This window comes from Equus caballus, chromosome 17 (genome assembly GCF_041296265.1).
Source record: "Equus caballus isolate H_3958 breed thoroughbred chromosome 17, TB-T2T, whole genome shotgun sequence".
NCBI classification, from domain to species: Eukaryota; Metazoa; Chordata; class Mammalia; order Perissodactyla; family Equidae; genus Equus; species Equus caballus.
The window spans coordinates 40,561,497-40,587,207 of record NC_091700.1 but is presented as its reverse complement, the minus strand read 5'-3'; the positions used below and the strand labels follow the sequence as shown (position 1 = coordinate 40,587,207).

Genomic DNA, 25,711 nt, shown 5'->3' with positions numbered 1-25,711 from the left:
TAAGCTCTTTTTCCTTTGTTTTACGTCAGTGTGAGTTGAGTTTGTCACTTGCAAACACAAGAATTTTGATTAATACATACAGTACATCACAGTTGTATGTTTGTTTAACACAATGTTTTCCTGGATAATTGTGTTAATGAGACAAGATCTGAAACTAAAACTGTAAAGTAAAGATAATAGCATTCAATTAATTCTGTCACATATTCATTTATTCAATTGTCATTATGTAGGGTAAGATTTGGGAGGGAGGACAAGAAATCATTCATACCATAAACCTCTGATATCTGGATTGAAAAATTCTGATCTCTATAAGATGAATATATAATATAGCTATTTCTGCTTGAGAAATAAGTGGTTTCTGCCTAATTTTGAGTTTTTGCCTTATTGTGTGCTCTGAATCAGTACTTCTATGAATGGAAAATATTAATTCTCATCAGAACCCATTTGAATTCCGACAATAGTCGTGATTTGTATTTGCATCTAATTACATTCTACTAAAAGGGACAAATTTGGATGTAGCAGAGACTGGATCCTGTTGAGTCCTGAAGACGTAGGGAGTCTACCACAATTAGAGGAAGAGTCCAGGGAATTGGAAGAGGGTAGGTTCTTGGAGAGCATCACATTTTCACCACCTGAATGTAATACAGGGTATGGATGTAGGACTCAGGACTCAGCATTTCTTGGCCCTGGGTTCTCGCGAAAGTAGGGCTTCTCTGAATAAACACACATGCACATTTGCATGCTTTTCAATACAGCATTCACACACATATACACTCATACACACATGCACTCAGATAGACACACTCACACATACACCCATACTTTCTTTCTCTTTCCTTGCTCCTTAAATACCTACAAGTGACTGGCTACATTTATTATCGAAACAATTAAAAGTATGATTAAAGAAGCTAAAAAAGTGTTAACGTGTCTACAGATTTATTCATTTCATCTATCCTCTTTTATCTGCTCCAAGTCTTCAACATCTTTAAAACAGACACTGTATGGTTTATTAAAACATACCACTCCCACCCCAAATTTCTGATGGCTGCTTTAGATGTTTTATACAAACATTTACAGTATTTTTTCCCACATGCTGCTGGGAAAAAAAGTTTTATTTGAAGAAGCTTCATGGCAGTCCTGATTCCTCTGGTTCTTGCATTAATTAATTTCTAACAAGTTTTTCAATAGCTTTGGTTTCAAAATCCTGCTGCGTATCCACATCCCCTGGGGAGCTTTCTGGGAAATCCAGGTGTGAAAAGCTCTGCTCTACAGGCTTGTCGCTTGCAGTGTGGTCTGAGGACAAGAGGCATGGGCAGCACCCGGGAGCTTTGCAGAAATCTGCACTCCCTGGCTCCACTGCAGACACACTGAATTGAAATCCGCAACAAAGATCCCCCGGTGATTCTCTGCACACTGGTGTCTAAGAAGCATCTACAGAACGTGGTCAACAGGCCCGGTCTCTCTTTTCTCTATTCCTCATATCCAAAATTCTTATTTTTTCTACCTAATTAAGAACATTATGTAGTGCACTTAAATTTGATTTATCCTTCGTCCGTACCTTGTTCCCAAGCTTGATCTTCCTATATTTCTTGACCTTTGCTTCTTATGTAGATTTTACTTCCCAGGCTGTTTCATCTTAGCTGTGACATTGTCATTCGTTTCTTGTTAACTAAATTTTCAAAATCGTTCCTTTGACAGACTTCCCAGACGCTTGTCTGCCTTTCATCTTTCTGACCAGCTTAAATTTTGACTAACATGGAGACCCCATTTCTGGTAAGCTCTCAGCCTAGATGCAATGACCTATTCTGATTTCTAAATTTCATTTCTAGGAAATTGTCAGTCAATATCCACTTTCTAACTGTTTCTACTTGATTTCAAAATGTCTGGATAAAGGTGATTTGTTAATCACTGTGACATTTCATCTTCCTGTTGCTGGATGTTTGGTGTTACTCAAACCTTCTTCTCGAGAATGCTCAATTTTTCCCTTTCCATCTGGATATCTTGATGTTACATTGATGCAGAAGACCGCAAACACAAAAAACAGTGATTGGCTGGTTATAATGATAGCAATGAAGAGTAAGCAATAATAATCAGAATGTGAGGGTTGTTTTGAATGAATTCTGCCTCAGTGTCTTCACTTCCTTATTTCCAAAGATCTTCACCTCCACTCCCTTTCAGTCACCTCTTCCATGATCAGACCCTGGGCTAGGCCATCATCGGGAATTCTCCACCTCTGACACCCTGATTGCCAATTTCCTGCTGTCTGATCAAAAATCTTTCATCTGTCAGACTTGTATTCCCTCGTTCGTGCCTGTTGACCTTGATTCTGGCTAAATGACCCAGAACATGAACTCAGCCTTTCAGCAGGTTCAAACTACTTAAGAACATCATCATTTACTGAGGTGATTACTGAAAATTTTATGGAATCACATGGAAACGTTGCATCACGTATGGTTCAATATTACTGTTCTCCAAAGTCCAGACCTCCCCAAAGAGGTCTCTACACTCCTCACTCCCAGTGCTTAACCCACAGACTCCTCTCTCTGACGCTGCCTCCTCTCCTAGTCAAGATTTCACTCAAGCTATCTCATCCATTGTGCAGGGCAAGTCTATTTGGCTCTGAGCTCCTGCTCCCAAAAAGCCAGAGTATCCATTGACACCATTATTAGTGACTAATATGCTGAAAACGTTCAGAAATGCAAGACAGGAAAACATACGTGTGAGAGATGAGACCAGAAGGCAAAGAATATGGAACAATGGAAGAGCTCATATGAAAAGGTTTTGAGAACAAGTCCACTTGAAATCTAGATGCATACGCACTCCTTATACCTCAGGTTGACCTAGGGTCTTTGCATCACCAGTCCTCAGCGTATGAAAATTGTATGAACTCACTACAACTGAAGTATTACTACTGGCAGACGTCCATCCACCAGGCCTCACAGCATAGAGGTTAGATACAAAGAATTTGGAGTTTGTCTGCCTCCTTACTAGCTCTGAGCAAGCTACTTGACTCCTCTGTGCCTCATCTCTACAACGGGGATGATAAAAGTACCTGCCACCAAGGGTTGTGGTGCAGGTTACATGAAACCATCTGTGCATAGTGCTTGGCACAAAACCTGGCCCAGTGTAAGCACTAGATGCCTTTCAGTTATAGTCAAGATAAGCATTGGTTCTAAACTCTTTTCTGAAGGGCTCACACTAAAAACAGCATCTTATTTTGATAGCTTTCTCTTTTATTTTGACATAGCTTCTGTGTGGACCAAAATATAAAAGAAATAAAGACATAGAGTGAGGTAGAGATAGGAAATTATTGCAGAAATAGACTCTAAAATCATATCAATATTGTCAAGGAAAATGAAAGGTCATCCAATTTACCCTCCTGCCTTCACTCAGGTCCACAACCAACTTATTCCTGGCAGACAAGGGTAAATTTTATTTTCAAAGGAAGTTTTAGCAGAAATTTGGCATTCTCCCTGAGTAATCAACTTCTGACTAGAAAATGCCAATCCTTATATTCTAGAAATGGATGGATGCATAGAATGAAACCTGAATGGTGAGTGGGCACAGAATTGACCAATGTCCTGGTCTTTTATTTACAGTTCTGTTTCCTAATTATCACGCATGATTTGCAATGAATAGGAAACAACTGCCAAAAACACTGTCCTTTCACTCATATGTTCTTGAAAAAAGTTTGCATTGTATCCTTGGTTTGCAAAACCCTTGCTGCTAGTATAGTCTTGTCCATCTAAATTTGTAAAAATGATGTTAATAAATATTAACTATGACTGCCACTTCAAGAACGGACCTTCAACAATTACCCTTGGGGGTGCCAGCCACTGGTAGAGTGGTTAAGTTCACGTGCTCCACTTGGGCAGCCCAGAGTTTTGCCAGTTGGGATCCTGGGCACAGACCTAGCATCACGCATCAGGCCATACTGAGGAGGTGTCCCACATAGCACAACCAGAAGCATTCACAGCTAGAATACACAACTATGTATGGGGGGCTTTGGGGAGAAGAAGAAGAAAACAGAAAGATTGGCAACAGATGTTAGCTCAGGTGCCAATCCTTAAAAAGAACAAAAAACAATCAGCCTTGGTTGTGGGGGGATCGCTCTGGCCCTGGTGTGGAGGAAACATAAGAAGGCATGGGCTGGAAGCAGCAAGACCAGCTCTGAGGCTGTGCGGTAACACAGCCGAGGAATGCTGACAGCCCACACTAAGCAGCACGGTGGGGATGGGGAAAGGGGAAGGCTGGAATGATAGCAAGGAAGTAGGGTGACAGGACATGGTGACAAAATCTTTCTGTCTAAATTTTTTCATTTGTCTTAGTCTTCAGTGAAAAATAGAAAAAACTTCCTATCTTTATACCTGGCAGTACATTATACTGATATAGTCCTTCAGGAGAAGAAGAGGAGAGAACTAATATTTCCCGAATGTCTGTTAGGTCTTTGTACCTCTTCTCTATCTGTACTCACCCCCTTGGTGATTTCAACCAATCTCACAATTTTAAATATCTATACACTGGGGCCAGCCCCGTGGCCAAGTGGTTAAGTTTGCATGCTTCACTTCAACGGCCCAGGGTTCATTGGTTCAGATCCTGGGCACGGACCTACACAACGCTCATCAAGCCATGCTGAGGCGGCATCCCACATAGAAGAACTAGAATGACTTACAACTAGGATATACAATTATGTACTGGGGGGCTTTGGGGAGGGGAAAAAAAAAACAAGAAGATTGGCAACTGATGCTCAGGGGCAATCTGTCTCACAAAAAAGCACACCTTAAAAATAAATAAATAAATATCTATACACTGAGGGCTCCAAATTTCCTACATCTAGCTTTAACTTCTTCCCTGAACTCTGGGCTTACACACGCAGCTGCCTACCTGACTTCTCCACCTGCATGCATCTTAGGCATCTTAAACCCAACATGCCCCTAAATAAATTCCTGATCCTTCCTCCAGCCTGCTCCTTCCTCAGTCTTTCTCATCTCAGTTATTGGCCTATTTATCCTTAAATGCTCAGGTCAAAAAACTTCCCATCATCTCTGACTCCTCCTTCTGTTACATACAGTTGGCCTTTTTTATCCACGAGTTCCAGTCAGTCAGAAAGTTCTGTTAGGCTTACCTTCAAAATATATCCAAGAGGACTCCTTTTTTCCAGTACCATGGGCTATATTATTCAAACCAACCCTAAAAACAAAAAATTTGGAACAAAATACTTTTTAAAAATCTAAGAGCTGAAAAAATAATAGGAAATCACAAAAACTGAAGAGAAAGCTATAATTCAGGAACAAAAAAGGCAAAAAAAATTAGATATCTTTGGCCTGATGATATATGCCTATCCCAGAACATTTTCCTTGTGAATACTATTAACATTATGGGGTTACAATAAGAAACTCTCCCTACAATGTTGGGACCTTAAAGGGTCTACAGAGTAAGGCTGGTCCAGGAATGGATCGGCCCTCACAGGGAACCACACCTGAGCTTTGCTCCTGGGTCATCTAGTGAATCTCAAGCTTGAACTTGATTTCAGTTGATCTCACACTGGTAGCACCCCCATGCCTAGCAGAAGCAATGACAAATCCTATCTGGATGAAGTTTCCTTAATTAGTTATAGGCTTCAAATTATGCCTACTATTTTTTTTCTCAAATAAAACATCCATTATCCAGTCAAAAATAACTAAGCACACAAGGAAGCTAGAAAGAACCGGCAGAAGCAACAGATAACACAGATTCACAAGGCTTAGATATAAGAATCACCAAGGAGTCTATAATGTAATCATGCTTCCTATGTTTGAATAAAAAAAAGACAAACTTGAGGATCTCTGCAGGAACAGAAAAACAAATGACAAAGCAGATAATAACAGGATTTTATGAAAATAAAAACACAACAAAATTTAAAACTATATGGATGGGTTCAAGAGCAGATCAGACACACTTCAAGAGAATTAGTGAACTAGAGGATAAGTCATAAGAAATTATACAGAATGTAGCATGGAGAAAGAAAATGGTTAGTAAGCATAGTATAGAGGTGGCCAGCTGGGATGGCTGGCGGTTGTGTGGAGGTGGGGACGGGTGCCGCCTCTTTGCCTCATTGTCCTCTAGCACTTTCCGGACATCACACAGGTCACCACCACCACGAAGATCTGGACTTCAGAGCATGTCTTTTACCACCCATGGGGAACCATTCCAACAGCTGCAATGCAGACATACCCAAACCCTGTGAACCCAAGTGTGCTTTGGGTTGATGTATTGAACAGACATATAGATCCCTTTGGAAAACTGCATTGCCATAGATTTCTCAGCACAGAACGGAACTGCCTTCCGTTGGGAATTCCTTCCACTTATTGGTGCAGTAAGAACCAAAACACATACTCAAGAACATTCTGTAGTTGATCCTGTAGAGAAAATAATGAAACTTAAATCTACTAATTCATTTATAAAGACAGTTTCAGTATATAAGAGACATATACAAACCACATCCTCAAGACCCAGGAAAAATTGTTTTGACTCAAGAAGTCATAACGACTGTGAAAGGAGTCAGTCTCAGCAGTTACGCAGAAGGACTAGGGGCAAGTACAGTATCTTCCAATGCTAATAAAGACTGACATGCAACAGAACGGGCAATACATAAATTAAATGCCGAGACTGAAGAGTTGATGGCTTCAGCAAGAGGAAGATGAAGACACCTATGGCAGCGGCAGCATTTGTAGAGAAATGATAATGAAAATTGGCATACAACATTGGGTCCCCCAAGTGTCTCTAAGCTGGCAATATATTTGCTATTTTAAAAATACAGCTACATTTTGGGTATAATTTTTTTAATAACCTGAAGAAAGGCTATGTGACTTCTGACCCAAATAAAGAGATGCAGGGCTTTTACATAAAAGGGATCATCCGAAATTAATGTTGTTCACAATGTTCATCTAATTTTGAGGGTTCCAGCATCTATGTGAAAATTTAACAGTTTTTGAAAAAAGTACTTTTAGATTAGTATTGGCATATTTAATCTCCTGAAGGTAGGATTTTAAAGGTTTTCACACATTGCAATCTCTCTGGCTTTGGACCAACCTCAGAACCAAGCAGAGCCACCTCTCACGGACATACGATTGCCCGGCTGTGGTAAACTTCAACAGCTGGCTTGAAGGCATTCACTTTAAAGGGAGAAATTGTATAGTTTTAAGTATTATATGTATTAATTAGTATAAAATAATCTGCTCTGGGGCTGGCCCGGTGGCGCAGCGGTTAAGTTCACACATTCCTCTTCGGCAGTCCAGGGTTCGCCGGTTCGGATCTCGGGTGCGGACATGGCACCGCTAAGCAAGCCATGCTGTGGTAGGCGTTCCACACATAAAGTAGAGGAAGATGGGCACGGATGTTAGCTCAGGGCCAGTCTTCCTCAGCCAAAAGAGGAGGATTAGCAGCAGATGGTAGCTCAGGACTAATCTTCCTCAAAAAAAATTAAAAATAAAAATAACCTGCTCTGTTATAAACCATTAAAAACCACAGTGTTTTGATTTGATGCTTAAATGATATTTTTGGAGTGAAAATTGTGACCAAATACGGTTTTATCATATTAATGAGACTGTATGAATTTGCCAAAATGTTGTAACTTAGTAAAGTTATCACCTTCCTTCAATTTGTACTTCCAAAATCTTTACGATATAGTATGCCATACTGTGGGCTGGTTATGTTAACTGACAATAGTCATTACCTGAGAAATAAAAAGGAAGGTTAGTTTAAAAAGTAACAGAAAAAGTCCGTAGTAAGAAAGTCTCACACACATTAAATCAGAGTTCAACAAAGGGTAGAGAGGGGCCACCAGATGGCCGAGTGGTTAGATTTTCACGCTCTGCTTCAAGGGCCCAGGGTTTCACCAGTTCGGATCCTGGGCATGGACCTAGCACCACTCATCAGGCCATGCTGAGGCGGCATCCCACATGCCACAAGTAGAAGGACCTACAACTAGAATATACAACTGTGTACTCTGGGGCTTTGGGGAGAAGAAGAAAAAAAAAGGAAAAGATTGGCAACAGATGTAGCTCAGGTGCCAATCTTAAAAAAAAAAAGAGTAGAGAGAGTGAGAAAGAAGCAATACTTGAGGAAATTGTAACCACTTTCTAGAACAACAGCAGGACACCAATCACATAGTCAAGGTCTGTGAATCCCAAGCAGGAAAATAAAAAGAACATCTTGCTAAGTCAGAAAGCCAGGAAGCACTTACAGACTAACAGAAGCAACACAAAGAGACACAGGGGCCGGCTTGAAGAGGCTTCCACTGAACAAACCTTGAGACAATGTGAACGTTGAAAAGAATCATGGCTATAATTACCTATAATGCATTTAATAAATAAAACTCCATGAGTGTAGTGTGAGCCCACACTGTGTGTGAGTGAGAGAGAGAGAGAGAGGAGACTCACCGAGAGGAGCCTCAGCCAGGGCACTGGTGGAACCCATTGGGGAGCCCCTGTGTGGTGCTGCTAAACTCACTGGAAAATGGTCCCCAGGGGTGTGGCTGAAACTTGCTGCCGTGTGAACACCAGTGAGTGTCCTGCATGCCAGAAGCAAGAAGAGAGGAAAGCACCCTGGAAACAGGAAGAGAAGTCCCTGGCTTCTGTGTTGTCCCTCCACTGACAAAGCCTAACACTGGGCCACCTGGCAAAGGAGAAACATTTGCAGGATCTGACAACAGAACCACAAAGCAGAGCAAGCGAAGGTGAATCTGGAGCTGAAAGGCAATGAATATATATACATAGCCATCCATATATATGGATATAACACACATGTATATATACACAAAACACAGGTTTATGCAACAAAGTTAACTATATTTAAAACTGAAGTTGAAAGCTTTAAATTTAATATATGTTTATATGCGTATGTATTTTGAAAGACATTGACATATAAAGGTGCATTAAGATTAGCTTTAAAAGTCTAGCAAAAACTAAACTTTTTCAATAAGTCAGAAAAATACTGATCTTTACGTATACATTTTTTTCCAGCTTTAGTGAGATACAATTGACATATAACATTGTGTAAGGTGTACAACGTGTTGCAAAATGATGAACACCATAGCATCATGTCACATAATTACCTTTCTTTTTTGTGGTGAGAACATTTAAGCTCTACACTCTCAGCAACTTTCAGGTATACAATACATTATTATTAACTCTAGTCACCACGCTGTACATTAGATTCCCAGAAATTATTCATCTTATAACTGGAAGTTTATATTTTTTGACCAACATCTCCTCATTGCCCACCTCCACCTGCAGCTCCTGGGAACCACAATTCTAGTCTCTGTTTCTACAAGTTCGACTTCTTCAGATTCCACATATAAGTGACACCATACAGTATTAGTCTTTCTTTGTCTATTACACTTAGCATAGTGCCCTCCAGGTCCATCCATGTTGTCTCAAATGGCAGGATTTCCTTCTTTCTCAAGGATTAATAATATTCCATACACACACACACATATATATATATACATACATATATATATAAAAAATACACACACACACATATATACATATGTATATATACACACCACATCTACTTTATCCGTCCTAAGTATACATTCTTTGGGCCTTTACCACTTTAACTAATTTTAACAAAGTTCTTTATTTATGAAAATTTAAAATTTTTAAATAATCATTGTTTCTTCTTGATGTACCCTGTAAAAACAGTGTCTGTAACTATTGCGCCTTTAGATAATTTTGCCATACACTCATATCTGACCACTCTTCATTTTTGCCTTTTGCCTTGCATTTTGCTCTTTATTTTGCCCTTTGCCTCTGCATTTTCAAGTTTAGGCTTGAATTCAGAATAATAAAAATATTAACATGTCTATATATTTAAACTATCTTTGGGTTTTTTGGGATAGTCACCAGGTAACTCAAAGATTTGCTCCTTCATCTTATAAAAGAAAGGATCGTAGAAATAATTAGGTTTGTTTGACATTCTCCAAATTTTAGATGTCATAACTTTAGATAAATGTATTTCAGTGACTGTGGGGGTTTTATCCAAGTTAAAAGAAATATACTCTTGTTCAATCACAAATATTAGTATAATAAATGTCTATAATAGATGGAAAAGAATAGTCTCTTTGATAAATTGTCCAGGAGTAGCTGGATATCTATAGGAAAAAAAAAATTGCCCTTACTTCACCCATATTCAAAAACCAGTTGTAGAGCTAAATGTGAAAGGCAAACAATATAACTCTAGGAGATGATTTTGGGGAATTTCTTCATGATCTTTGACACATGAGGAAAAGAAATTGATAAATTGAACTACATTGAAATTAAGGGCTTCAGTTCATCAAAAGACACCATAAAGAAAGTGAAAAGGCAAGTCACAGAATGGGAGAAGAAATTTTCAATAAAAATAACTGACATAGGGCTTGTATGCAGGCTACATAAAGAACCCCTACAAATCAATAAGAAAAAAATCCAATAGAAAAAGGGAAAATGACTTGAAGAGGCACTTCACAACATAGGAAATGTAAATATTAAATAAATATATGTAAAAGTGTTCAACCTCATTAGTAATCAGGTAAACGCAAATTAAAACCACCCTGAAATATTGTTACATAAGCACCAGAATGGCTGAAACATAAAAGAATGAAAATAACAAGCGTTGGCAAAGATGTGAAACAATGGAATCTTTCACATGTTGCTGGTGAGAATGTAAATTGAACAGCCACTTTCAAAAACAGTTAGGGTTATCTACAAGAGTTGAAAATATCCATACCACAAGATCCAGAAAGGTGTATATCCTGATATATACAGTCATGCACTGCATAACAACATCGTGGGCAATGATGGACTGCGTATACAATGGTGGTCTCATAAGATGAGTACCATATTGCCCAGGTGTGTAGTAGGCTATACCATCCAGGTTTGTGTAAATAGACTCTATGATGTTCGCATAATGAGGAAATCGCCTAACAATGAATTTCACAGAAGGTGTTCCTGTCATTCAATGACGCATCACTGTATATATGTTGTCATTCATATATGTATATATCTCCAAATGTTATATATAATGTGTACCAATAGATATGTGAAAGAATCTTCACAGCAGCATTATTAGAAGTAGGTGGAAAATGGAGACAATCCCCAAAACCCTCAATATGCAATAGTTTTACAGAATTGGGATCTATTCATGTGATTTGAAGTTGTACAAATATAATACTAAGAAAAATAAGCTGGACACAAAATACATACTATATGAGCTAATCTCTTTAAAATTCAAAAAATAGGCAAAACCAACATCATGCTTAGGTGGAAAAACTACAAAGAAAAGCAAGGAAGTGATTCTCATAAAAGTCAGGAGGGTGGTGACTTCTAGGGGACATGGTGGATTTGGGGGGAGTTGATGCTTCTGCTTCGAGCTGGGGAGTGCTTACACTTATACAATGAGCTGCTACGTCTCTGTTGATACACTTTTCTGAATGTACGTTATATTTCACTATACAAATGATCATTAATAGTCTTTTTATAAAGTCTTAAATTATGTAAGTTACTTCACTTTTCTGAACTTCAGTTTTCTCATCATCTTTAAAAAATATAACAATATCTATGGTATTATAAGAGCTTAGGATTCTGGATATCATAATACCTCAACATAAAGTTGCTCTCAATTTCCCCTCCACATCCAAATGCTGAGGGTGGAGCAGCTCACAGGAGCAAGAAAGGTTCTCCGCACCATCCTTTTCCCATTTGCCTTAATCCTTGGGGCCATTCATCTGTCTGGGGGCATGGAGGAGAGGGGGAAGAGCCTTGACACAGCCAGGGGAAGTGATTTCTCTCTCTCTTTCTCTCTGTCTCTTAGTCTTTCTCTCTCCTCCCCTGCCATCTTCCTACTAGAGTTTGCAAAGACCAGCTTCTTTGAAGTGGGGACGTATGTCCACCTCTACTCTTGCTTCCCTACGCCCTTGGGTTTCTGGTAGAAAATATGATAGCGTGAGATGAAGTGGACAGGTCCGTGGCATCCTGCAAAGCTCATGTTATAGAAAAAAAAAAAAAACCAAGTGAAGGAGGGTCAGCAGGAGCACAGAGATCTTAACTTGCCCTGCTTGACTGTGACCCATACAGGGATCCTTTGTGCTCACCTCTGCTGCCACCAGAAGTCTCACCTCTAATAGGCAGGAATAAAGTTTTACTGTACCAAGTCCCCACAGGGCAATAATAGTAAATGGCCAACCCAAGGGGGACATATGAATGAATTTCAGCTACATTAGGGATTAAGGATTTTGGTGGTAGAAACTATCATGTCTAACATGGTTTACACAGGAAGATACTTTCCAGGTTCCAGACATCCTGACTACCTTACAAATTTCTCTATATACTCATTTTCAAAAAAATTAATATGATTTATGATTGTGCCTTCTAAAAATATTTGGAGTTGTTAACTAAAAGCCAGGAAAAGCATACACATTAAAAATAACCAGAAAAGTAATAATGATTTTAAGAGAAGATAGTAGCTGTTATCAGGTAACTGGAATAAATTGGTTACTGTGGTTGAGGACAAGATCAGCTGCCAAGACTCCTGGCCACTCAGTGTGGTGAAAGGAACAGCTAGCGTTTCCCCACAGGGCAGTGACCAGAGGACCGGGCTGGGAGGAGGGCCCTTGCTGCCAAGGAGCCCAGGGCATCTGCAGGTGCTCTAACATCCCTGGGCCTGTTTTCTCCTCCATAAAAGTGGTGAGATTGACTAGATTACATTAAAATCATTTTTAGTTATACAATGTTGTGATTCATCCTTGATTCACTGATCAATATTTTTAAACGCCCCAGTTCATTCAGAGAAGCAATTTATTTTTCCTGGTATTGATTTGTAGCGGGAATTTGTCACAGAGTTTTTCATATAAGGCACATTGAGTAACTCAACAGATGATGTGCCTACTATCATTTTGCAAAGGATACAGAAATGCACACTTAGTTAGCTTTTTTCCCCTCTATAAAACTTAAGGAAAAAAATTAAACTCAGTATTTCTTAAAGTTTGTTTCATTAGTCCTGCAAAATATAACCTGAAAATTAAAAAAAAGAAAAGCTTTCTGGCATCAAATACGGAGAAAAATTCATAATGCACATTAGCTTACCAAAGCTCTGTAAAGGTAGAGAATAAAGAGATTTTTAAACCTAAGTTTCTCAAAACTTTTCATTTGCATTAAACCAATTAATACTTAATAAGAAATGGACTGAGTGTGTTTTCTCCCAAATTTCATATGGCAAAAGCCTAACCCCCAATGTGCTGGTATTAGGAGATGGGGCCTTTGGGAGGTAATTAGGTCATGAGAGTGGAGCCCTTGTGAATGGGGTTAGTGCCTTTAAGAGGCCAGTGAGGGCTCTCTTTCTGCCATATGAGAATACCATGAGAAGGCAGTAGTCTACAAACGCAAAGAGGGCTCTTGCCAGAACCCAACCATGCTGGCGTCCTGATATCAGATTTCCACCCTCCAGAACTGTGAGAAATCAATTCCTCTGGTTTATAAGCCATGCAGCCTATGGTATTTTGTTACAGCAGCACAAATGAACTAAGACATAATATAACTAGTGTTCTGAAGAACTTGCTGTAGAAAATGCTAATGCTCCATTTCTCTTTTCTCCCTTCCAACGAAAAAGTTCAAGAGATTTAACCACAAATGTTGCCTCCACCTCTTCATCTCCCACTCCAGTGGGGTGTTCAGTTTCTCTACTCCAATGAAATGATTCTTATCAACATCAAGAACAACCCTCACCCTCTCAACCCTGTGGACTGGTGTCTGGCCCCATCTTCCTCAGCTTATCAGCCGAATCCAGCAGACAGCTGCTCCTGCATTCTGGAGGCAGTGTCTTCTATGGCATTTGTCTTGTGCTTTGTAGACTTCATTTTCCATCACTGCTTTCCTTCCCAGCATCATTGTCTGGTTCTTTCACCCCTACAGACTTCTAAATGTGGCATTCCTCTGGGCATTCGCTCATCTCATCTCTGCCCCATTTACATTCTGCCTAGGTCATCTTTTCCTTCCCCACAGTGTTAAATGCCATCTTTGGGCTGATGGCTCCACAATTTTCTCTCCTCTCAGCCCTCTTGGTGTCTATTCTCCCAAGTACTTAGCACTGTGCCAGGCACAAAGCAGGTATCTGATAAATTTTTGTGAAATGAATGGATGAATGGATGAATATGATTTTTCTGGTTTCTTAATCTAATAGAGTCCCCTCACACTGTTTTCTGATGATATGGTTGGGAATACCTAGAGTCTAGAACACCTAGAGAAAATGGATTGTTAACAAAGCTCTTAGATGTCTCTCTGAAGGATCAAAGCTTCAAGGGAGGTTTGGGTAAGAGCTGGATGGGGTCATTCTCAACCTACTTCTCTGAAGAGTGCCCTAAATGACAATTCTGATATGTTGTAATTTCCAAAGATGGCCATAAAAACACTTCCCATCTCACATACTCTTCTTAAAGTGTGATTCTGATGCTCCTCCTCTGGATAGGGAGAGTCTATATTCCCTCCCTCTTGAATCTGGGAGAGCTTACAACATTAGCAGAAATAACGTTGTCTTACCAGGTCTCTTGAACAAAGAAATAAACAAATAAGAAACAAGGCTACATCATAAACGGCAATACAGCTTTCACCTGGGTCTCTTGGGATGCTTGCTCATGGAACCCAAGTACCATGAGAATGCTCAAGTAGCCACATGGAGAGGCCATGTGTAGGTATCCTGGCCAATAGTCTCAGCTGTAGTAATAGATGAAAGCCAGTATCAGCCACCAGACGTGGGAGTGAGGAAGCCTTCTAGATGCTTCTAATCCTCCAGTTATCAGGTACACCCAGCCTTTGAGTCTTCCTAGTTGATGTCCTTATCACATAACAGAGATAAGCACCCCCAGATCTCCCCCATCCAAATTCCTGACCCACAAAATCTGTGAGCATAATAAAATAGTTTTTTGAGGCCACTATGTTTTGGGGTTTTGCTAGCAGCAATAGTAACCAGAACACCAATATTCTTTGTTGTTAGTTATAAAATGACTCCTAACCTCTCAATATCAGTTGGATAGGTGGCAGTATTGACATAATTGTCAAAATTGCAAACAACAATCCTGTTTGGATCAATAACAGTCCTTTCACTTCTGTATAAATGTAACATGCCACAGTGAGCTAGGCCCAGCCCATGCGGGCTTATGATGTACACAAAGCTAGTGCATACATCTCTTCCCCACCAGCCAAGAAGGAAGTATTTATACCATAGAAATTGGCAAACACTGCAGATCAGGGTTTTTTCCCCCATTCCAGAGAAGTGGCTTACCAGCATACCACTGGGAATGTGTGGCTTTACTTCTTGATCACAATATTTCTGCTTTATTGCAAAAAAAGAAAAAAAGTTTGACTTTATTGACAGTTTTCCCTCCAGGTCTGCTTTCAGGCCTGTCTGTGATGTTCTAAGAGCTGCTCATGAGCCTAAGACCTGCAGGTTGGCTCCTCTTGCTCTAACACTCTCTGCAAGGACTTCCACGTGGGCTGTCCCATGCCTGCAGTGACCCTGACATACAGTCATAGGCAGAGGTGGAGCAGGCCCAGATGTTCCGGGAGGGGCTGAATGCCCCATGATTCCCTAGGAGAGAAGGGGTTTCCTCCCTCCACTTAATGTGTGTCCATAGAAAGCTCTCCTGCTGGCCACAGCTGGGCTGCTAAAAGCCAGCAGGCTCGGCACTGCTGCCATTTCTGATGGTAAGGCATGGCAGGCGTCCTCCATACTCCTCTCTGTAGTGGCTGAGGACCACACATGTGACTGAGACATGCACAAAAGGATGAATCAGGCCCATGCATTGAGCCTTTAATAAAGGCTTGTGGAATTGCATTAAAGTCAATTCTCTCAGTGCGCAAGTGGTACTTTCTGGTGCCACTTGAATAAATTACATCTCCAGTGTATTATTTGCATAGCTATTAAATATCTTCATTATTAGGATAGGAAATTGAGCAGCAAGGGAAGAAGTATTAAGCCCATGTTTGATTAACGAAGTGAGAATGCTGGAAGTAAAACCAAGTTTTGCATTCATTCAAACTAGAGTTTGAGGAAGAAATATTTTAAACTCTTGTGTCATACACGCTCACATCCTCATATCAGCAATTCTGCTTCTAACAATTTATCCTACAGATACATTTACACGTGGACAAATTAACAAAGAGGTATTATAAGGATGTTTATTGAGGTATTGTTTGGTTCATCAACAGGTTACTAGTTTAAAATGTGGCAATCTGTGCAATGAAATTTTAAAAGAAAGATTTTTTAAAAGGACGCAGGCCGGTATGTATTCATATATGAACATCTTTGAAACACATTAAGTGAAAAAAATCAAGGCAATGAAATCTGTATGTAAGATTTCAAATTGGCTAGAAATAATACATTCATACATGTGAGTACGTGCACGGAAAATGTCTGAAGGGAAGCAGGAAAAACCACTGGAGGGAGTTAGGTTAAAAGGACAAAAAGTTTGGAATGGAAAAGAGTCTCACTTTTCATTGTGTATGGTTTTGTTCTATTTGAAATTTTTTACCAGAAGCATATACTTTTAAGAAGTCACATCACTAACTCAATAATAATAACTTAATATGACCTAATAAAATAACTTAGTTTGCCTGAAATCCATTTAGACAATTTTATTATCTTCATTTTTACTCTGCCTGAGATCTTTCAGTTCTCAACTTTAGCTATTCAACATGCCCTTGTAGATTCACTTCGACCCCAAGCAGCTCACAGAGCCATTTTTCCAAAAAAGGTAAGTCTGTTTTGTTTATCACTTTATCCCCAGCACCTAGAACAGTACCTGGTGCACAGTAGGGGCAAATAAATAATCAAAATATATAGCATATCAGATGGTGGCTAGTGCTGTGAAGAAAATGAAGCAGCGTCAGGGAAGGGTGAAGTATAATTTTTAAAAAGATGATTAGGAAAAGTTTTATTGATAAGTTGATATTTGAGTAAAGACTTAAAGGATTTAGTAAAGCAAGGCATGAGGCTATTGGGAGTAAGAGATTTCCAGGCAGAAGAGTCGCAAGTGCAAAGGCCCTGAGGTGGAAGTGTGTGGATCAAGCAACCTGCTGAATTTCTTTTAAACTTTACACTTCAAATACACACAGATCATTCCTGAACTTAACACATGACTAGGAATATAATAGATTTGATCTATGGCATCATTTCTTTAATCCCCATGGCTAAAGACACTAACCAAGTAGAGAATTTTATTATCTCAAGCAAAAGGAGATTACTGTTGTAAGGGGACTGGAGCTGATGTTAGGAGCCCAAGAGAATGGGGGTGACTCTCCCAAGAAAGCCTGGGTGATTCCTCTGAGAACCAAAGTTGCTTGTTCACAAGTTGCAGATATGCAGGGCAATTTTGCAAATGACCCTGAGCCATAAGATGTGAGCCCCCTTTTTATGGACATTATCCCAATAAGGACACCCAGTCCACACCCACCTAATAGAGTAATCTCTTAGCTCATTTTCCTGGACTCAGGTTCATATTGCCTAATTCTCAAGCCTGATTTGGGTTTGCAACTGGCTGGACTGGAATCAACAAACCTGTCCAACACCTGCTTCTCCAACACTGACTATGAGGCAGAGCTTCTCCTCATTGCAATGGCACCTGGTTTCACTTTCTGTCAAGGCTTTCTGATTCTCACCTACTTCCTCGCGGATCGCATCCTACTTGACCTCCACATAGTTGACACTCTTGCCGACCAAGCCCCTTCCCAAAACTCTCACCTACTTTGGCTTCCATAACATAGTTTCTCACTAATCTAGGATCTTTCCTAGTCTCCTCCTTCCTGTGCTCCTCCCTTAAACAGCCATGTTCCCAGGGTCTGCTTTAACTCTTTTCTCTTTCCCCCTGGCACTGGCTTTCACTTAAACGCTCATAACACTCTGCCTATATTAATCCACAGGGAGAAGTGAGGCAATTTCCGCCCCTTCCCCACCTCCACTGCAATTGTAACTTACAAATAACATCATCTGCTGAGCATTAAATTGAAAAGCCAATAACACGGTAGATAATGCTAACCACATCTAGAAAAAAACAAAGAGATTGTGGGGAAACACAAAACCGAAGCTATTTGTGTCTGTCCAAGTCAAGTCAAGCTGGCTTGGGAATACCTTCATCTGCAAGAAGCACAACTGGAGTGGGATTTTTAACTAAGAAAGCTGAAATCCGAACAATCATAGTTTGCTCTTCCCAAGGAAAGGCTCTACTAGAAGGACGTGGTGAGTAGGTGGCCTAGAGAAAGAGTAACAAGACAGTGCAGCTCTGTCTACGTGCTCAACACACAGCCCAGAGGAGAAGGAATCGGTGTAGCCTCACCTGAGAGCTCCTCTCCACGGTTCACACTCTGTTCTCACATCCACCCCCACCCCCAGCCCCACAGTTTGCCTGAAGTAAGCAGTCCACAGCCAAGGTACTTAAGAAAAGAATCCCACCTTTTGGTATGTGGGCAAGAAAGAAAAAGTTGAAAAGCCACCAACATTCCAGCCCCCACCTCAGCCCCTTCCCCGACCCTGGTCCTCAGGTGGAAATTCTCCGTGGGCGCAGGCGTATGTCTTCTCAAGCTGATTGTGGCTTACTGCGGACGTGACGTTGTTGGCTCTTCCAGGACCACGGTTCATCAGCTTGGGACTTCCTCTCTCACTTCTAGGGAGAGCAAAAGGAAGAGGTTGGGATCTTGAGACTAGGAATCTGGGAATCAAACCACATGAGTTCAAGTCCCAGCTCGGCCACTTATCGGTCATGTGTCTTTAGCAAGTGACCTGCCTCACCGTACTTCCACTTTCTTGTCCACAACTGGGGATAAATAGAGCATCTAACTCACATGGTTTTAAGCATTCAATGAGTTAATATATTTGAAGGGTGTGGACCAGCGCCTGGCTCAGAGTTAAATTCTCAGTATCATTCTAATGGGCAGGGAGGAGCAGGAGCAAGACCACAAATGTCAGCAGTTCTGAGCTCAGAACATTCCTTGTGCCTCTCCCAATTTCTGCTCATTAGACCAGAGCTTGCTTCTCACTGATTCTTTTCCCCCAAGGCAATTACAGCAGAAGCATGGCGCTTATCTCTCTCTGGTTATTTTTTTCTAAGACCCACCCAGAAGAGAGGAATCAAATGAATATTTGCTAAACTGATTTATCTTTCTGAGGGCAAAAAGTTTAATAAATTAGAACGTTCTTCCAGCTGGTTCCTGCGGAAAGCACAAAGTTACCTTCTGAATTATGATCTATTTTGAGCTAAGTATTCCTGTCGAAATGCTGAACATTTCCATAGGCTTGTGTTTTCCTTTGTTTATTTGTTTGCTGTTTTGTTTTTATAAGGGAGAGAAACCATTTTTGGAAAATAATTCTCATATATAAATGAATCCTTCATTATTCTTATCCCAACCTCAAGTTTAGTTATACACAAACAGAACTTTAAGACACAGCTTCAACAGTATCTGGAAACATGTACATGAATATTCTGGACCAACAATTCAATAAGAATCATTCATCTCACTTCCCTGGCTTGGATTTTATGCTCACCAAGCAGCCTTCTGACTACAGCTTGTCTTACAATAATTTGTCTTCAGGCAGAGAATGTATTGAGTGGTGAACTTAAGTCTTCGGGAGAATTTAGTAGTTATATTTCTCACTCTAAATTAACAAATTGACACATTGATTGTACATCAATCTCTTGTGAGTTAGGTGCATACAAAACAGCTCCTAAAACACTGGCTAGTTCTGGGGACATGAGCAAATTAGAGTTCCCTATCCTCTAAAGCTTCTAGAATGCTGTGGCCACACTCAGATGTGATTGCCATTTTGTGAGTCCCGACCGGAAGACCTCCTAGTTTACCTTTATAGCATCTCCATTTGGTTCTTAGTTACAGCAGCAACGATCACAGTGACATCTCCTGCTTTGATCTCTCTCTGCATCTGCCCAATGGCTCCTAACTTAAATGTCCCACAGACATTTCAAGCTCAACCTTTCCAAGATGTAATTCATAGTCTTGCCCTGCAAGTCCATTCTTCCTGCTGCTCCTACAACTGTCGGGAAACCATAGAAGGGCTTTAAGCAGAGTAGTAACACGATCTGGTATGCATTTCTATAAGAGTTCTCTACCTGGTGCAGAGAATAGATTGTCAGAGGGCAGGAGTGGATCTAGGGGTGCCAGTTAGAAGGCTAACGCAGTCATCTAGGTCAGCAACGATGTTGGCCAGCACTGAGGAGGTGACATTGGAGACGGAGAGAAGGGACAATTTGAGAAATATTTGCAAGGTATGTTTATGATGATTGGATGTGAAAGGTGGGACAGATGGAGGTATCAAAGAGGACTCCCTGGTTTCTGATGGGTGGTGGGATCATTTACTAAAACACATGGAGGCAAAGCAGCAGGTTTGGGGAGGAAGATCACAATTTCTGTTTTGGACGCATCGAATTTGACACATCTCGGAGACTTGCAAGTGAAAATAGCTTGTAAGGAATTGAACTTAGGGTTGGAGAAATGGGTCAAAGATACAAATTTAGAAGTCGTCAACATATTGATAGTACTTGTATTCATGAGCATGCATAGGATCACCAAGGAAATGAGTACAGAGGGAGAAGAGAGAGAGAGAGAGGAGCTAGAGCAGAGAAACTCCAATACTAAAAGTCAAACTGATCTGTGAGATCTGGCAAAGAAATCTGAGAAGCAGCATCCAGAGCATGGGAGGAAAACCAGCAGGGGTGATGTCAAGAGAAGGGAGTGCTCTAGGAGGAAGGGCGTGGCCGCCTGTGTGGGCTGATGCTGAGAGGTCAAGTTGAAGTGTCTACAATCTTTCTCTTGGGAAAAATTCCATGATAGAATTGGAAACTGTTTATTTTAAAAAAACAACTCTCTAGCTAGCCATAGATTATGTTCTGAAGCACAATGTATATCTTAGTTACATACAATAAAGAAACTTTTCAAAAATGATTTATGCAGCACCAAAATAAGGAATTGAAAAAAAAATTGTTCATTTAGAAAGGTTGTTATTGCAATGTCAGACATTTAAATGTTTTCAAATATCTCAATGTTTGGCATCATGTAAACCAAATGGGCAGATGTTTGGCAGTCTTTTTTTTTCATGAATCATTTAGCATCATGTGCAAAACTAAAACTTTCCACAGCTCACTGACCTACATTCCCATCTTTTTAACTTAAAGCCAGTAGTTGCACCTTGATCTTTTTGGTTTACGCACTGTTGATTTCTTAAATCACTTATAACACCATTTGTCAGTGTTCCCAAACTCACAGATAAAATATCACATGCCTTCCCTCCCACCATGAAACCAAATCCAGATAAATTTTGACTCAGTAGCATAAGCCCTCTGAGATCCTCATATCGGGCTTTCCTTGTTTCCTAGGTGACGAAGCTGTGCAGCTAGTTACTATTCCAAAGCACACAGCCAGATTCCCAACACTCTGATACATTCCATTTTCTATTCAGTTTCATCCCCGGGAGAAAACTCGGGGGTTATACGGAATTGCGCATTTAGACTTGCCCTTCTGGCAAACATTAATAGGATCACGGAATCTCGATGCAGAGGGAGACCTAGGGAACTCACTGAATCCATCCACTCGGCTTCAGCGGGGCAACAGTTAACGCAGCCCGGAGGAACCAAATAATCCTCATATTTAAAAGGCAGCTCCTTTCCCCTCCAGAAGAGAAGATTCTATGACCACCAACAAACAATTCTCAGTGCTTAGCAACCTCTACCTTGGGAGAATCCTGGGGTGAAACGGCATCAACAACCATCACAGTAGGAGATTGCTTGTCAAAGATAGACTGGGAAGAATATGACCTAATTCACCTAGAGATGATTCAGATATAATACTTTGAATTCTGGAAAATATTATGGAAAAAAAGCATCATAGCACAGCCAGTTCTCAATCTAATGTTTCCTCATTAGATTACTCAGCCAGGAAGAGTCCAGGGGTCACTTGGGTCAATTCTTGAGGGGTTGTGGGAATTAACCACTGTCACTCAGTGTACCCTTTATTCATGCTTGTTCTAGTAAGTAAATCTCCCAGTGGGATAAAACTTAATTATTTGAACCGTGTCTGCTCTGTTACATATTCTGCCTTGCCCATGATGAATGCTTTAATAAAACTGTAAGTCTTTTTTAAAAAGAAAGTGAACATCTTTGAGAATTTTTCAATTTCCCCCAAGGGATTATAAAAGGCATCAGAACGTTCATAGCCCATGTGCCTATCACTCTTTCAGCAACATTTGCAGAATACCTACTGTGCGCTAGGCGCAGTGTTAAATGCTAGGCATAGATGCGTCTGTTGTAATGACACTCACCATATGTCAAGCACTATTAGACCGTGAAGGCACAATGGTGAGTGGAATCATCTGGTCTTCACAGAGTTTATAATTTAGAGGTGCAAAGAGGGAATGATCAAAGACCCACACAAACAAATATAAAATGGCCACTTTAGGGTCCTCTGAATGCATAAATAGGGGAATCCATCTAGTAGGGGAGGCAATGATGATTAAGAGGTGGTCTGATGACCAAGCAGCAGTCATCCAGGTGAAGATGGGCCAGCAAGAGTATTTCAGAGAGAGGAACTAGCATAGGTAAAGGTTCTGTGCCTGGAGAAGGAGCACAGTTGGTCGTTTGAGGGACTAATGATGGCCAGTGTATTAGAAGCACAGAGAATGCAGAGAGAAACAAGTGGGGGTGGGGGCAGTGGTGACACATGGTTGGTACAATTCTGGTCTCCGTTCTAAGAGCAGCAGGAAGCTATTGCCATCCTTTAGGCTGTGGAGGGGATGACACAGCCAGATTTGCCTCAGAGGAAGAGCTCTCTGGCTACAGTATGGCGACTGGGTGAGAGAGGCAGGAATGGATATGGGAAGCCATTTGAAAGACTAGTGAAATAAGCTAGCCTAGAGAGGAGGGAAGAACAGACTAAGATGACGGCAGTGGAGCTGGAGATGAAAGAAAGATTTCAGGGCACTTCTAGCAAACAGAAATGCCAGCGCCTGGTGAGGAACTGATAAATGGTTAAAGGAGAGAGAGTTTTCAAGGATGATATCTAATCTCTGGCTTGCATACTCGGACAGATGGTGGTACCATTCATTGTTATGAGAACAGGGAAGAGAATCATGGCAGGGGTGAGGGTGGGAGGGTGGAGAGGGTGGGGGTGGTGATCGTGAGTTCAGTTTGTATAACTTTAATTGGCAGTACCTTTGAGACATCCAGGAAGGACGTGTGCCAGGGACGTGTGCACACACAGGAAAGACCACGTGAGGACACAAGGAGAAGATAGCCATCTGCAAGCCAAAGAGAGAGACCTCAGGAGAAATCCACCCTACTAACACCTTGATCTTGGACTTCTAGCCTCCGGAACTGTAAAAAGCTAAATTCCTGTTGTTTGAGCCACCCAGGCTGTGGTATACTTTGTTACGGCCGCCCTAGGAAACTAATATAGGCAGTTGGAGCTGGGAAGATTAGATCACTGAAGGAAAGTCTGAGAATGAGAGGAGGACAGAGGGCCAACCTTTCCAAGTCTAGATCATTAGTATGATGGTGATCCTATTTATGGTGACCTGGCCACAATTCCCAGAAGACATGTCTACCTTCACAGGGGCCCAGAGGGCCGTGTCCTGAGTCTAGGGTTTCATCGTCTTCTTAAATTTCTGCAGCACTTTTCCAGAGGTTTTTGCGCATTCCGTCTCATTTCTCACCCACCCCCCAGCAGCTGGAGGGGAGTCGTGGGCATGTTGTAGGATGTCTGGCCTTGGACTCCAGGTCGCGTCCCTCCACAGGAGGCTGAGAGTTCCTGGGAAGGCTCCAAGGCAGGGCAGCTATCTCCGCTCTCCCTTATCAAAGCGGAGTCATTTATATTTTACTGAGATTATTTTCCAACTCAACAGTTTAGCTTTAGTTTCAGTTATCCCATAGCCATCTGCTCCCCTTATGCCTGCGTGTAAGGCTAGTGGCTTTCTTTGTCTAAGTAGATTTGTCAATAGTTTATAATTTTTCTTGTCATGATCACAATATTTATTTTTCACATCAGACAGACTCTTCTGGAGACTTGGAAGAAAGATTTTGTGCGTGTATCACGTCTCTCTTTAACCTGAAATTTTTGTTTCTGGAAAATCTTTTTTAAAAAAAGAATTAAATAAAAATGAATGAACAAAACTTCCTAAACCAACATGTATTCCAGTTGTTTGCTGTTGGATACCCTAAATTCATATTCCACTTAAAGAACTATATTAGATCAGGCTGGACTTAGAGCCAGTGGTCCAGAAAGTTTAGCCTCGCGCAGCAGAAATGGCCCAGCTTCCCTCTAACTTGAAACTCAAACCAGGCAAACTCAAATCCCACTCCCAGGAGATTTTTATTTCTATCTGTTTTCAATCTCTAGCTCTTAAAGTTCTTATCTTAAAGCTACTTATGTTCTGTGGTTCAAAACCCCTGGCCCCCTCCGAATTATTTTTGACCTTCTTGATAGCCAATCTCTTTCTTTCAACAGCAAAATTGATGCTCCTTGTTTATCATCAGATTATTTTGAGATTTTTTTTCTCCAGCAAAGAGCTTTGATATTCCAGGCCCACCCTAATGGCTGATGGGACCAAGCACCTGTCAGGTGTCTGATGGGGTGTCACGGGGCCCTTTGAGGAAGGTGAGGCTTGGTGGGAAGGCCAGTCCTGTCCATGGGGCCTGGAGCATGATAAAGTGCTCTCTCCTGACCTTGAAAGTGCCATTAGGCCAGCCACTGCTTCTGGTTTGTTCCACAACGTGTCCCTGGAACCCGTCTACCGCCTGGCCCACAGTGAGTGCTCAATGAATAAATGGATGAATGGCCTTGTTTTCTAACACAACAACACATGCAACAATATGAACAAAGACTCAAACGAGTATTGTAGATGAAATACAACATGACAGTGCTGTTCAGACCTGTCTGAGGAAAAGGATGAAGAAATCAGTAACTTCTTGTATTTATGTGCTTCATTGTTTCCGGAGCGCTTTGAGGCTCCTGTGAGATTCATATCAACAGCCCCATTCTAAGGAGGACAGAAGTCTCGCCTGGTTTTCATGAGGATTAAAGAAATCACGTAGGTAAAGCCCCTACCACAATGCCTGACGTGTCGTGGGAGATTTTAAAACAATTGATCATCTATGCTTTTCCTCTAGTGACATGATGGATTTGCACCTAGAAGTCAGGATTCCTGGCCTGTTACACTTCCTGCCATACCTCAGTGTTCCTCCCACTCTGTCCTCTGACTGTGATGGGAAAATCTTTAGGGCAGCAGGCAGGGCACCCTAAGCAGACTGGTGATGCTCCTCTGCCCCCTCCTTACAGGGGTGAGGGAGGAGGGCATTGTACCCCCGTGATGAAAGTGACCAATGCTAACTAGCTGGAAATCGAGCCCGGGAATCATGTAAAGGTGATGGACCAGACACCCACGATGATCACTACAAAGTCCTCATGCCGATTAACTGCTGACAGCTCTTTTACCAACCGTGACGCTCCCGGGGCCTGAGGACTGAAGTGGGAGCCCACGTATAACTAGACTACGCCTGCTCAGAGGGAAAGTGATTGCTCTTCAGACTTCTTTTCCCAATAATAAAGGCATCACTGCCTTGCTATCAGACACTATACTGATGACAAATGACAACACTTGTGTCCCCTGTGGCCGAGGGGACCTGAATCAATGCATCATTTTGAGA

The 25,711-nt window shown here is 41.1% G+C and overlaps 1 long non-coding RNA gene and 1 pseudogene across 1 annotated transcript; one reads left to right on the top strand and one right to left on the bottom strand.

Annotated features, from left to right (window-relative positions):
* The first annotated feature begins 1,755 nt into the window (after window positions 1-1,755).
* Window positions 1,756-6,721, top strand: LOC100054037 (PRELI domain containing protein 3B pseudogene; annotated as a pseudogene).
* A 9,455-nt stretch (window positions 6,722-16,176) lies between these two features.
* Window positions 16,177-21,804, bottom strand: LOC138918515 (uncharacterized). The gene is made up of 2 exons (XR_011427956.1): window positions 21,593-21,804; window positions 16,177-18,670 (listed from the first exon to the last, which is right to left on the bottom strand). It is a non-coding gene; the product is annotated as an uncharacterized lncRNA (long non-coding RNA).
* Between the last annotated feature and the right edge of the window lie 3,907 nt (window positions 21,805-25,711).